At 60.1% G+C, this 10740-nt stretch overlaps 1 pseudogene; it reads left to right on the forward strand.

The window, feature by feature from the left end:
- The first annotated feature begins 224 nt into the window (after nt 1-224).
- On the forward strand, nt 225-10719 carry LOC138100885 (kallikrein-14-like; annotated as a pseudogene).
- Nucleotides 10720-10740: the final 21 nt, after the last annotated feature.

Raw genomic sequence — 10740 nt, forward strand, 5'->3', positions numbered from 1 at the left:
CCCCCCCCCCCCACAATCCCAAATCCAGCGGGGGGAGAAGATCCAAGACCCCCCCCGGGAGGGAAAAATCCCCCCCAAATCCCACCTGGATCGAGGCCACGCCCCCTCCCCAGCTGCCCTGATCCCACCTGGATCCCGCGGGAATAAAGTGGGGGGGGGACCCCCCTCGACCCCCCCCCCCCCCCCATTCCCAGGGCTGATCCCGGGTTTTTTTCCCGCCAGGAATGGCTCCCGATGGACCCGGAGCCTTCGGCCCCATCCCCGTCCTCCTCCTCCTCTTCCTCCTCCTCGGCGGATCCGTCCCGGCGCGGGCGCTGGGCACCGGGAACGGCAGCCAGGAGCGTGAGTGGGAATTTCGGGAATTGTTCGGGGAATTTGGGGATGTCGGGAATTATTTCGGGACTTTTTTTGGCGGGATATGGGGAATTTCGGGACTGGGGATGGAGAAATTCCCCCCCCTCCTCCTCCTCCTCCTCCTCCTCCTCCTCTCGCTCACCGGGAATTTCGCCAATTTTGGGGCCGGATCCAACGGATTTGGGGTTTGGTGGTTTTTGTTTTTTTTTTTTTTTTTTTGGGGAAACCGCTTTTGGGGTTCAGGGAATTCCCGCCGGGATCGCGGCTCCGGACACTCGTCCCGGGAATTTTGAAGGAGAAAAAGGCTCAGGGAGGCTCAGGAGGGATTTAATCCTCCGGCGGCGCTCTGGGATCCCGGCGGATCCATCCGAACGGAATTCCCGGCATTTTCCAGCCGAAACTTCGGATCCTGACCCGATCCCGGCGTTTCTTAACCCAAATCCGCGTCCTCCGGGGACGAATCCCGGATTCCCGAACCCCCTCGGGGAGTGAATTCCCAAATCCGGCGGGGAGGAATCCGCGATTCCCCAAATTTCGCGGAGCCGGACGCAGGGGTCGGAGAATTCCCGGGAGAGGTTTTCCCGTGGGAATGACCATCAGCAGGTGGCCCGAGGATCCCGGTGACCACGGGAAGTCCAGGGGGGGGATCCCAGGTGGGATCAGGAGGATCCCAACCCCAGCGAGTCGGGAAAGCTCCTCCGAGGATCTGGGAAAGCCCCAAATCCGGGGTTTTGTCCCCCAAAATCCCGGGATGGGGCCGTGGGAGGAGGCCCCGGGAGCAGCCAGGGCCGGATTCCAGAGCCGGGGCGGCTCCTGAAATCCCCACCAGTCCAAACCAGGTCCCACCAGTCCATTCCGATGTCCCAATCGCGGCGCCGGAGTCACCGGAGTCACAGGAGTCAGCCGGGATTGGGACAGCGGGAGGAGGTGGCCACCACGGGAGAGGGGTCGTGACCTCGAGGTGGTCACGGGGGCCAGGTGGTCGTGGTCAAGGTGGGCAGAGGTCCAGGTGGTGTCAAGGTGGTCACAGGGTGGTCCAGGTGGTCGCAGGGTTAAGGTGGTCATGGTCAGGGTGGTCATGGTTGAGGTGACCACAGGTCCAGGTGGTCGTGAAGTTCAGGTGGTCACAGGGTCAAGGTGGTCACTCTCAAGGTGGTCAAGGTGGTCAAGGTGGACACAGGATCAAGGTGGTCGTGAAGTTCAGGTGGCCACAGGGTCAAGGTGGTCACTCTCAAGGTGGTCACAGGGTCCAGGTGGTCATAGGGTCACTCTCATGGTGGTCATGGTAGTCAAAGTCAAGGTGGTCACAGGGTCAAGGTGGTCATGGTCAAGGTGGCCCGAAGGACCAGGTGGTCCCAAGGTCCAGGTGGTCATGGGATCAAAGTGGTCACGTGGCCAAAGTGGTCATGGTCAAGGTGGTCCCAAGGGCCAGGTGGTCACAGTGTCAAGGTGGTCACAAATTCAGTGATCGTGGTCAAGGTTGTGACAGGTTCAAGGCGGTCACGGGGTCAGCATGGCCACGGGTCAAGGTGACCGTGGTCAAGGTGGACACGGGTTCAAGGTGGTCCCAAGGAGCAGGAGGTCAAGGGGGCCACTCTCAAGGTGGTCCTGAGGTCCAGCTGGTCAAAAGGTTCAGGTGGCCATGGTCAAGGTGGTCCCAAGGTCCAGGTGGTCACAGGGTCGAGGTGGCCACAACCAAGGTGGTCCCAAAGTCAAGGTGGTCACAGGGTCAAGGTGGTCCCAAGGTCAAGGTGGTCCCAGGGTCAAGGTGGTCAAGAGGTCCAGGTGGTCCCAAGGTCCGGGTGGCCGTGGTCCAGGTGGTCCAAAGGTCCAGGTGGTCCCAAAGTCAAGGTGGTCCCAAGGTCAAGGTGGTCACTTTCAAGGTGGTTCCAAAGTCAAGGTGGTCCCAAGGTCCAGGTGGTCACTCTCAAGGTGGTCCCGAGGTCAAGGTGGTCCTGAGGTCCAGGTGGTCCCAAAGGTCCAGGTGGTCCCAAAGGTCCAGGTGGTCCCAAGGTCCAGGTGGTCACTCTCAAGGTGGTCCTGAGGTCAAGGTGGTCAAGAGGTCCAGGTGGTCCAAAGGTCCAGGTGGTCACTCTCAAGGTGGTCCCAAGGTCAAGGTGGTCCCAAGGTCCAGGTGGTCACTCTCAAGGTGGTCCCGAGGTCAAGGTGGTCAAGAAGTCCAGGTGGTCCCAAAGGTCCAGGTGGTCACTCTCAAGGTGGTCCCAAGGTCCAGGTGGTCACTCTCAAGGTGGTCCTGAGGTCCAGGTGCCCATGGTCCAGGTGGTCAAGGAGCCCCTTTCCCCAGGTGGCCCCAGGTGGCCCCAGGTGGCCCCAGGTGAGCCCAGGTGAGCCCAGGTGAGCCCAGGTGGCCCCAGGTGAGCCCAGGTGAGCCCAGATGGCCCCAGGTGGCCCCAGGTGACCCCACCCCCACCTGGGCCCCCCATTCCTCGTTCTCCGCCCGCCCGGCGTGGCCGGAATGGCCGGAGCCCTCCTGGGGCCGCGTCCGGGCGGCTCCGGCCCCGCCGGCCCTTCCGGAGCTGCTCCCTGGGCCCGTGAGGGACCCTGACCCCACCCAGGTGGGGATAAGTGGCCACTCCATGACGTCACAGCTTCTGCCACACCTGATTGGCCGGGCCGGCTGCCAGGTGAGGAGTGACGTCACCACACCCGGAGGACACCTGGATCCACCCAAAATCGGCCGCTTTGGACCCAAAAAAAAGCCTGGGAGAGCCCCCAAAAAATTCCAGATTGACGTTTTTGGGACGGTCGGGAATTTTGGGAGGGGATTTCACGCCCAAAAATGGACATTTTCCCTTTTTCCCTTCGATTTCCCCCATTTTAACCCCATTTCCCCCCAGTTCTCGCTGCTTTTTTTTTACCCAAACCCTCCTGTTTTTCCCAAAAAATCCCCAGATCCCCATTTTTGGGTCAATTCCTCATTTCTTGAGGGATTTCGGCCCCCCCAAACTCACATTTTCGGGCCGTTTTTTGCCATTTCTTGTCCATTTTCTGTCCATTTTTTACCCTTTTTTCCCCATTTTCCCACTGCTTCTCCCCATTTTTCAACAAAATTCCCGTTTTTCATCCCGTTCCTTTCCCATTCTTTCCCCCCCTTTTTTTGGCCATTTTTTGCCCATTTTCCACCATTTTCCCACCATTTCCCACCCGTTTTTTCTCCATTTTTTCACCATTTCCAGCCTTTTTCCCCCCCTTTTTCTCCATTTCCCCCCCATTTTTCCCTTTTCTTCCTGTTTTTTTCCCCTTCCCCCCCCCCCCCCTTTTTCCCATTTTTTCACCTTTTCCCGGTTTTTCCCATTTCCCCCCATTTTTCCCATGGTTTTTCTCCATTTTCCAGCCATTTTTGCACCATTTTCCTGCCATTTTTCCCTGTTTTTTCCCCATTTCCCCTCATTTTTTTGGGACAGAATTCCCATTTTTTCTCTCTCTTATTCCCCGTTCCCACCCCTCTTTTTTGGCCATTTTTTGCCCATTTTGCCATCATTTTCCTCCATTTTTTCCCCACCATTTTCCGTCATTTTTTCACTGCTTTTTCGTCATTTTTCTCCAATTTTTCTCCATTTTTTCCCAACCATTTCCCACCATTTTTTCCCTGTTTTTTCCCCACTTCTCCCCAATTTTTTCACCCTTCTTTCACTGTTTTTCCCCCACTTTTTCTCAACTTTTTGCCAATTTTCACCATTTTTCTCCATTTTTTTCTCTGTTTCTTCCTATTTTTTCATCGGTTTTCCAGCATTTCCCCCATTTTTTTGGACAGAATTCCCATCGGTTTTTCCCTTCCCCCCCCCCCCCCCCATTTTCTGCCCATTTTCCTGCTGCTTTTCTCCATTTTTTTTGCCATTTCCCCTCATTTTTCACCATTTCTTCACTGTTTCCCACCATTTTTTTGCTGGTTTTCCCCAGATTTTTTGGACAGAATCCCCACTTTTCCTCCCAGGTTTTCCCCAGTTTTTTTCCCCCTTTTTGGCCATAATTCTCTGTTTTCACCCATTTTTCTTCTTTTTTGTGTCATTTTTCCACCATTTTTTCACCTTTCCCCCCATTTTTTTGCCATTTTTTCACCATTTTACCCATTTTTCCCTGCTTTTTCCCTGTTTCCCCCTTTTTTTCCAATTTTTTCCCTGTTTTCCCCGTTTTTTCCTGTTTTCCCCTTTTTCCCCATTTTTTCCGTTTTCCCCGGTTTTCCCGTTTTTTCCCCATTTTCCCCGTTTCTTCACCGTTTTCCTCCAGTTCTTTCCCTGTTTTTTCCCCGTTTTCCCCCCATTTTCCCCGTTTTTTCCCCCATTTTTCCCCGTTTCCCCATTTTCCCCGTTTCCTCACCATTTCCCTGGTTCTTTCCCCATTTTTTCCCCGTTTTTCCCCATTTCCCCCCCCATTTTTCCCATTTTTCCCCGTTTTCCCTGTTCTTTCCCCCGTTTTTCCCATTTTTCCCCGTTTTTTCCCCATTTTTCCCGTTTTCCCCCATTTCCCCCCCGTTTTTTCCCATTTTTTTCACCATTTTCCCGGTTCTTTCCCCATTTTCCCCGTTTTTTTCCCATTTTTCCCATTTCCCCCATATTTTTCCCCATTTTCCCCCCATTTTTTCCCCCATTTTCCCCCATTTCCCCCATTTTTCCCCATTTTCCCCATTTTTTCCCATTTTCCCCCCATTTCCCCATTTTCCCCCATTTCCCCATTTCCCCCCCGTTTTTCCCATTTTCCCCATTTGCTCACCGTTTCCCCGGTCCTTTCCCCATTTTCCCTGTTTTCCCCGTTTTCCCCCCATTTTCCCCATTTTTCCCCATTTCCCCCCTGTTTTCCCCCATTTCCCCCAATTTTCCCCCATTTCCCCCATTTCCCCCCCGTTTTCCCCATTTTCCCCATTTTTCCCCATTTTCCCCATTTCCCCCGTTTTCCCCCATTTCTCCATTTCCCCATTTCCCCATTCCCCCATTTCCCCCCTGTTTCCCCCATTTCCCCCCATTTCCCCCATTTCCCCATCCCCCCCGTTTTCCCCCATTCCCCCATGCCCCCCATTTCCCCATTTTTCCCCATTTCCCCATTTTTTCCCCATTTCCCCCATTTTCCCCATTCCCCCCTGTTTCCCCCCATTTTTCCCCCATTTCCCCATTTTCCCCCATTTCCCCCATTTCCCCATTTCCCCATTCCCCCATTTCCCCATTTCCCCATTTCCCCATTTCCCCATTTTTCCCCATTTCCCATTTCCACCATTTCCCCATTTCCCATTCCCCCATTTCCCCATTTCCCCATTTCCCCATTTCCCCCCCCATTTCCCCATTTCCCCATTTCCCCATTTCCCCATTTCCCCCCATTTCCCCCCATTCCCCATTTCCCCATTTCCCCATACCCCCATTTCCCATTTCCCCATTTTTCCCATTCCCCCATTTTCCCCATTCCCCCCTGTTTCTCCCATTTCCCCCATTCCCCCATTTCCCCATTTTTTCCCCATTCCCCCATTTCCCCCCCATTTCCCCATTTTTCCCCATTTTCCCCCATTTCCCCATTCCCCCATCCCCCCTGTTTCCCCATTTCCCCATTCCCCCATTCCCCCCCCCATTTTCCCCCATTCCCCCATTTTCCCCATTTCCCATTTTTCCCCATTCCCCCCATTCCTCCCATTTTTTCCCCATTCCCCCGTTTTCCCCCATTTCCCCGTTCCCTCACCGTTCCCGGTTCTCTCCCGCTGCCGGGCAGTGCCCGAGGAGGACGAGTCTCGGATCATCGGGGGCCGCCCGTGCTCCATGCCCAGCGGCCATTCCAGGTGGCGCTGACCAAGCGGGGGCAGATCTGTGCGGGGGCAGCCTCGTGGGGGCGCGCTGGGTGCTGACCGCTGCCCACTGCCGCCAGCCGCTCAGGTGAGGGCACACCTGGGCACACCTGGGCACAGCTGGGGGCACCTGGGCACACCTGGGATACACCTGGGGGCATCTGGGACACACCTGGGCACACCTGGGCACACCTGGGCACACCTGGGATACACCTGGGGGCACCTGGCACACCTGGGGGCACCTGGGGTACACCTGGGCACACCTGGGATACACCTGGGATACACCTGGGGGCATCTGGGACACACCTGGGCACACCTGGGCACACCTGGATACACGTGTGATACACCTGCTGGCACCTGCGGGCACCTGGGGCACCTGGATAAACCGGGGCACACCTGGGCACACCTGAGACATACCTGGGCACACCTGGGGCACCTGGGCACACCTCGTGGGGCACACTGGGTGCTGACTGCTGCCCACTGCTGCCAGCCGCTCAGGTGAGGCACACCTGGGGGCACCTGGGCACACCTGGTGCACCTGGACACACCTGGGCACACCTGGGGCACACCTGGGACACACCTGGGATACACCTGGGCACACCTGGGGACACCTGGGCACACCTGGGGGGACACACTGGGTGCTGACCGCTGCCCACTGCCGCCAGCCGCTCAGGTGAGGCACACCTGGGGCACCTGGGCACACCTGGGTGCACCTGGGGCACACCTGGGATACACCTGGGCACACCTGGAACACACCTGGGATACACCTGGGCACACCTGGGCACACCTGGGGGCACCTGGGATGCACCTGGGATACACCTGGGGGCACCTGGGGGCACCTGGGATACACCTGGGATACACCTGGGGGCATCTGGGCACAATAGGGCACACCTGGGCACACCTGGGATACACCTGGGATACACCTGGGTGCACCTGGGCACATCTGGATGGGCAGGGACACATTTGAGCAGTTGGGCAGCAGCGACACCTGTCCCACCTCACCTGGGCCAGAGCTGCCTCACCTGTCCTCACCTGTCCTCACCTGTCCTCACCTGTCCTCACCTGTCCTTACCTGTCCTCACCTGCCCCTCACCTGTCCTCACCTGCCCCTCACCTGTCCTCACCTGTCCTTACCTGTCCTCACCTGCCCCTCACCTGTCCTTACCTGTCCTCACCTGTCCTCACCTGTCCTCACCTGTCCTCACCTGTCCTTACCTGTCCTCACCTGTCCTCACCTGTCCTTACCTGTCCCCTCTCCCCTGCCCCTCTCCCCCGTCCCTCTCCCCTGTCCTTCCCCCCGTCCCTCTCACCTGTCCCTCACCTGTCCCCTCTCACCTGTGCCATGGAGATCCAGCTCACCTGTCCCCTCTCCCCCGTTCCTCTGCCCCGTTCCTCTCACCTGTCTCACCTGTCCCTCTCACCTGTCCTCACCTTTCCCCTCCCCTGTCCCTCACCTGTCCTCACCTGTCCTCCCCTGTCCCCTCTCACCTGTGCCATGGAGATCCAGCTCACCTGTCCCCTCTCCCCTGTCCCCTCCCCTCCCCTGTCCCTCTCCCTGTCCCTCTCCTGTCCCCTCTCACCTGTCCCTCACCTGTTGCTCTCCACCTGTGCCAGAGCCACCTCACCTGTCCTCACTGTCCTCACCTGCCCCTCTCACCTGTGCCATGGAGATCCAGCTCACCTGTCCCTCTCCCCTGCGCCCTCCCCCTGCCCCTCTCCCCTGTCCCCTCTCACCCTGAGGCCCTCTCCCTGATCCCTCCCCTGTCCCCTCTGTCCCTGTCCCCTCCTCCCTGCCCCTGCCCCTCCCTGCCCCTCCCCTCCCCTCTCACCTGTCCCCTCCCCTGACCCCTCCCTGTCCTCACCTGCCCCTCTCCCCTGCCCCTCTCACCTGCCCTCCTCCCCTCCCCTATCCTCACCTATCCCTCACCTGCCCTCTCCCCTCCCCCTCTCACCTGCCCCCTCTCCCCTGTCCCTCCCCTGTCCCTCCCCTGTCCCTCCCCTGCCCTCTCCCCTGCCCTCTCCCCTGTCCCTCTCACCTGTCCCTCTCACCTGCCCCTCTCCCCTGCCCTCTCCCCTGTCCCTCTCACCTGTCCCTCACCTGTCCCCTCTCCCCATCCCTCTCCCCCCTGTCCCCTCTCCCCTGTCCCCTCTCCCCTGTCCCTCACCTGTCCCCTCTCCCCATCCCTCTCCCTGTCCCCTCTCCCCTGCCCCTCTCCCCTGTCCCCTCTCCCCTGCCCCTCTCCCCTGTCCCCTCTCCCCTGTCCCTCTCCCCTGTCCCTCACCTGTCCCCTCTCACCTGTGCCATGGAGATCCAGCTCACCTGTCCCTCCCCTGCCCTCTCCCTTGCCCCTCTCACCTTTCCCCCCTCCCCTATCCCTCACCTATCCCTCACCTGCCCCTCCCCTGCCCCCTCACCTGCCCCTCTCACCTATCCCTCCCCTGCCCCTCCCCTCCCCCTCTCACCTGTCCCCTCTCCCCTCCCCCTCTCACCTGTCCCTCTCCCCTATCCCTCACCTGCCCCTCCCCTGCCCCTCTCCCCTGTCCCCCCTCCCCTCCCCCTCTCACCTGTCCCCTCTCCCCTCCCCCCTCTCACCTGTCTCCTCTCCCCTATCTCTCACCTGTCCCTCTCCCCTGCCCCCCTCCCCTCCCCTCTCACCTGTCTCCCCTCTCCCCTGCCCCGGCAGGGACCTGCAGGTGCTGATCGGGACCAACACGCTGCGGGCGGGCACGGGCCAGGTGCGCCCGCGTGGCGCGGCTGCAGGTGCACCCCGGCTACGACCCCCGGCGCAACGACAACGACTTCATGCTGCTGCTGCTGGACGCACCTGTGCGCTTCGGGCCGCGCGTCAAGAGGATCCGCGTGGCCACCAGGTGCCCCCGCGCCGGCCAGAACTGCAGCGTGTCCGGCTGGGGCACCCACCAAGTCACCTGGAGGTACCTGGCACCGGTGGGAGGGGTGGGAGGGGGTCGGGTGGGGCTTTGGGGTGGTCAGGTGTGGTCCCAGGGGTGGTCTAGGGTGGCCCAGGTGTACCCAGGTGTCCCCAGGGGTGCCCAGGTGTGCCCAGGTGTGTCCCAGGTGTGTCCCAAGTGTGTCCCAGGTGTCCCAGTGTGCCCAGGTGTGCCCAGGTGTGTCCCAGGTGTGCCCAGGTGTGTCCCAGGTGTGCCCAGGTGTATCCCAGGTGTGCCCAGGTGTGTCCCAGGTGTGTCCCAGGTGTCCCCAGGTGTACCCAGATGTGCCCAGGTGTGGTCCAGGGGTGGTCCAGGGGTATCCCAGGTGTGCCCAGGTGTGGTCCAGGTGTGTCCCAGGTGTACCCAGGTGTCCCCAGGGGTGCCCAGGTGTGTCCAGGTGTCCCCAGGGGTGTCCAGGTGTGCCCAGGTGTGTCCCAGGTGTGCCCAGGTGTGCCCAGGGGTGTCCCCAGCTGTCCCCATGTGCACCCAGGTGTGTCCCAGGTGTGCCTAGGTGTACCCCAAGTCTCCCAGGTGTGTCCCAGGTGTACCCATGTGCGCCCAGGTGTGTCCCAGGTGTGCCCAGGTGTGTCCCAGGTGCGCCCAGGTGTACCCCAGGTCTCCCAGGTGTGTCCCAGGTGTGCCCAGGTGTGCCCAGGTGTGTCCAGTGTGCCCAGGTGTGCCCAGGTGTGTCCCCAGGTGTCCCCAGCCCCCCCAGATGTGTCCCAGGTGTGCCAGGTGTCCCCAGATGCCCCCCAGGTGTATCCCAGGTGTGAAAGGGGCTGAGGTGCCCTCACCTGGCCAGGTGAGCCCCGAGCAGCTCCTGGGGCTGGCTCAGGGCTGGGGATGGTGCTGGAAATGGGCAAATCCGGGGAATTTTGGGGCTCCACCCTCACCTGAGCCATCCATGAATTATTGGGGTGATTTTGCCCTCCCCTGTGCCCTCACCTGTGCCCTCACCTGTGCCCAACTGGATGGGTCCAGGAAGCTTTGGGGTCCCACCAGGGGTGGGAACGGGGCTGGAAATGGGGCAAATCCAGGGAATTTCGCCACACGGAACCAAAACGGGATTTTTGGGATTGCCCTCCCCTGTGCCCTCACCTGTGCCCTCACCTGTGCCCTCACCTGTGCCCTCACCTGTGCCCGCACCTGTGCCCACCTGGCTGGGTCTAGGAAGCTTTGAGGTCCCACCAAGGGCGGCAGCGGGGCTGGAAATGGGGCAAATCCGGGGAATTTTGCTGCCGTGGAACCAAAAATGGGGATTTTTGAGATTCCCCTCACCTGTGCCCTCACCTGTGCCCTCACCTGTGCCCACCTGGATGGGTCAGGAAGCTTTGAGGTCCCACCAGGGATGGGAATGGGGCTGGAAATGGGGCAAATCCAGGGAATTTCGCCACCACGGAACCAAAACCGGGGATTTTTGGGATTGCCCTCACCTGAGCCCTCACCTGTGCCCTCACCTGTGCCCACCTGCGCAGCCAAGCTGCCGCGGGACCTGCAGTGCGCCTCGGTGCAGACCTTCGGGCCGGAGCAGTGCGCCCGCGCCTACGGCAGCGCCATCACCCCGCAACATGTTCTGCGCCGGCGTCCCCAGGGCGGCGTCGACTCCTGCCAGGTGAGCGCGGCGGGCGCAGGTGGGCGCAGGTGTGCCCGGG

This window comes from Aphelocoma coerulescens, unplaced genomic scaffold, assembly GCF_041296385.1.
Source record: "Aphelocoma coerulescens isolate FSJ_1873_10779 unplaced genomic scaffold, UR_Acoe_1.0 HiC_scaffold_150, whole genome shotgun sequence".
Classification (NCBI taxonomy): domain Eukaryota; kingdom Metazoa; phylum Chordata; class Aves; order Passeriformes; family Corvidae; genus Aphelocoma; species Aphelocoma coerulescens.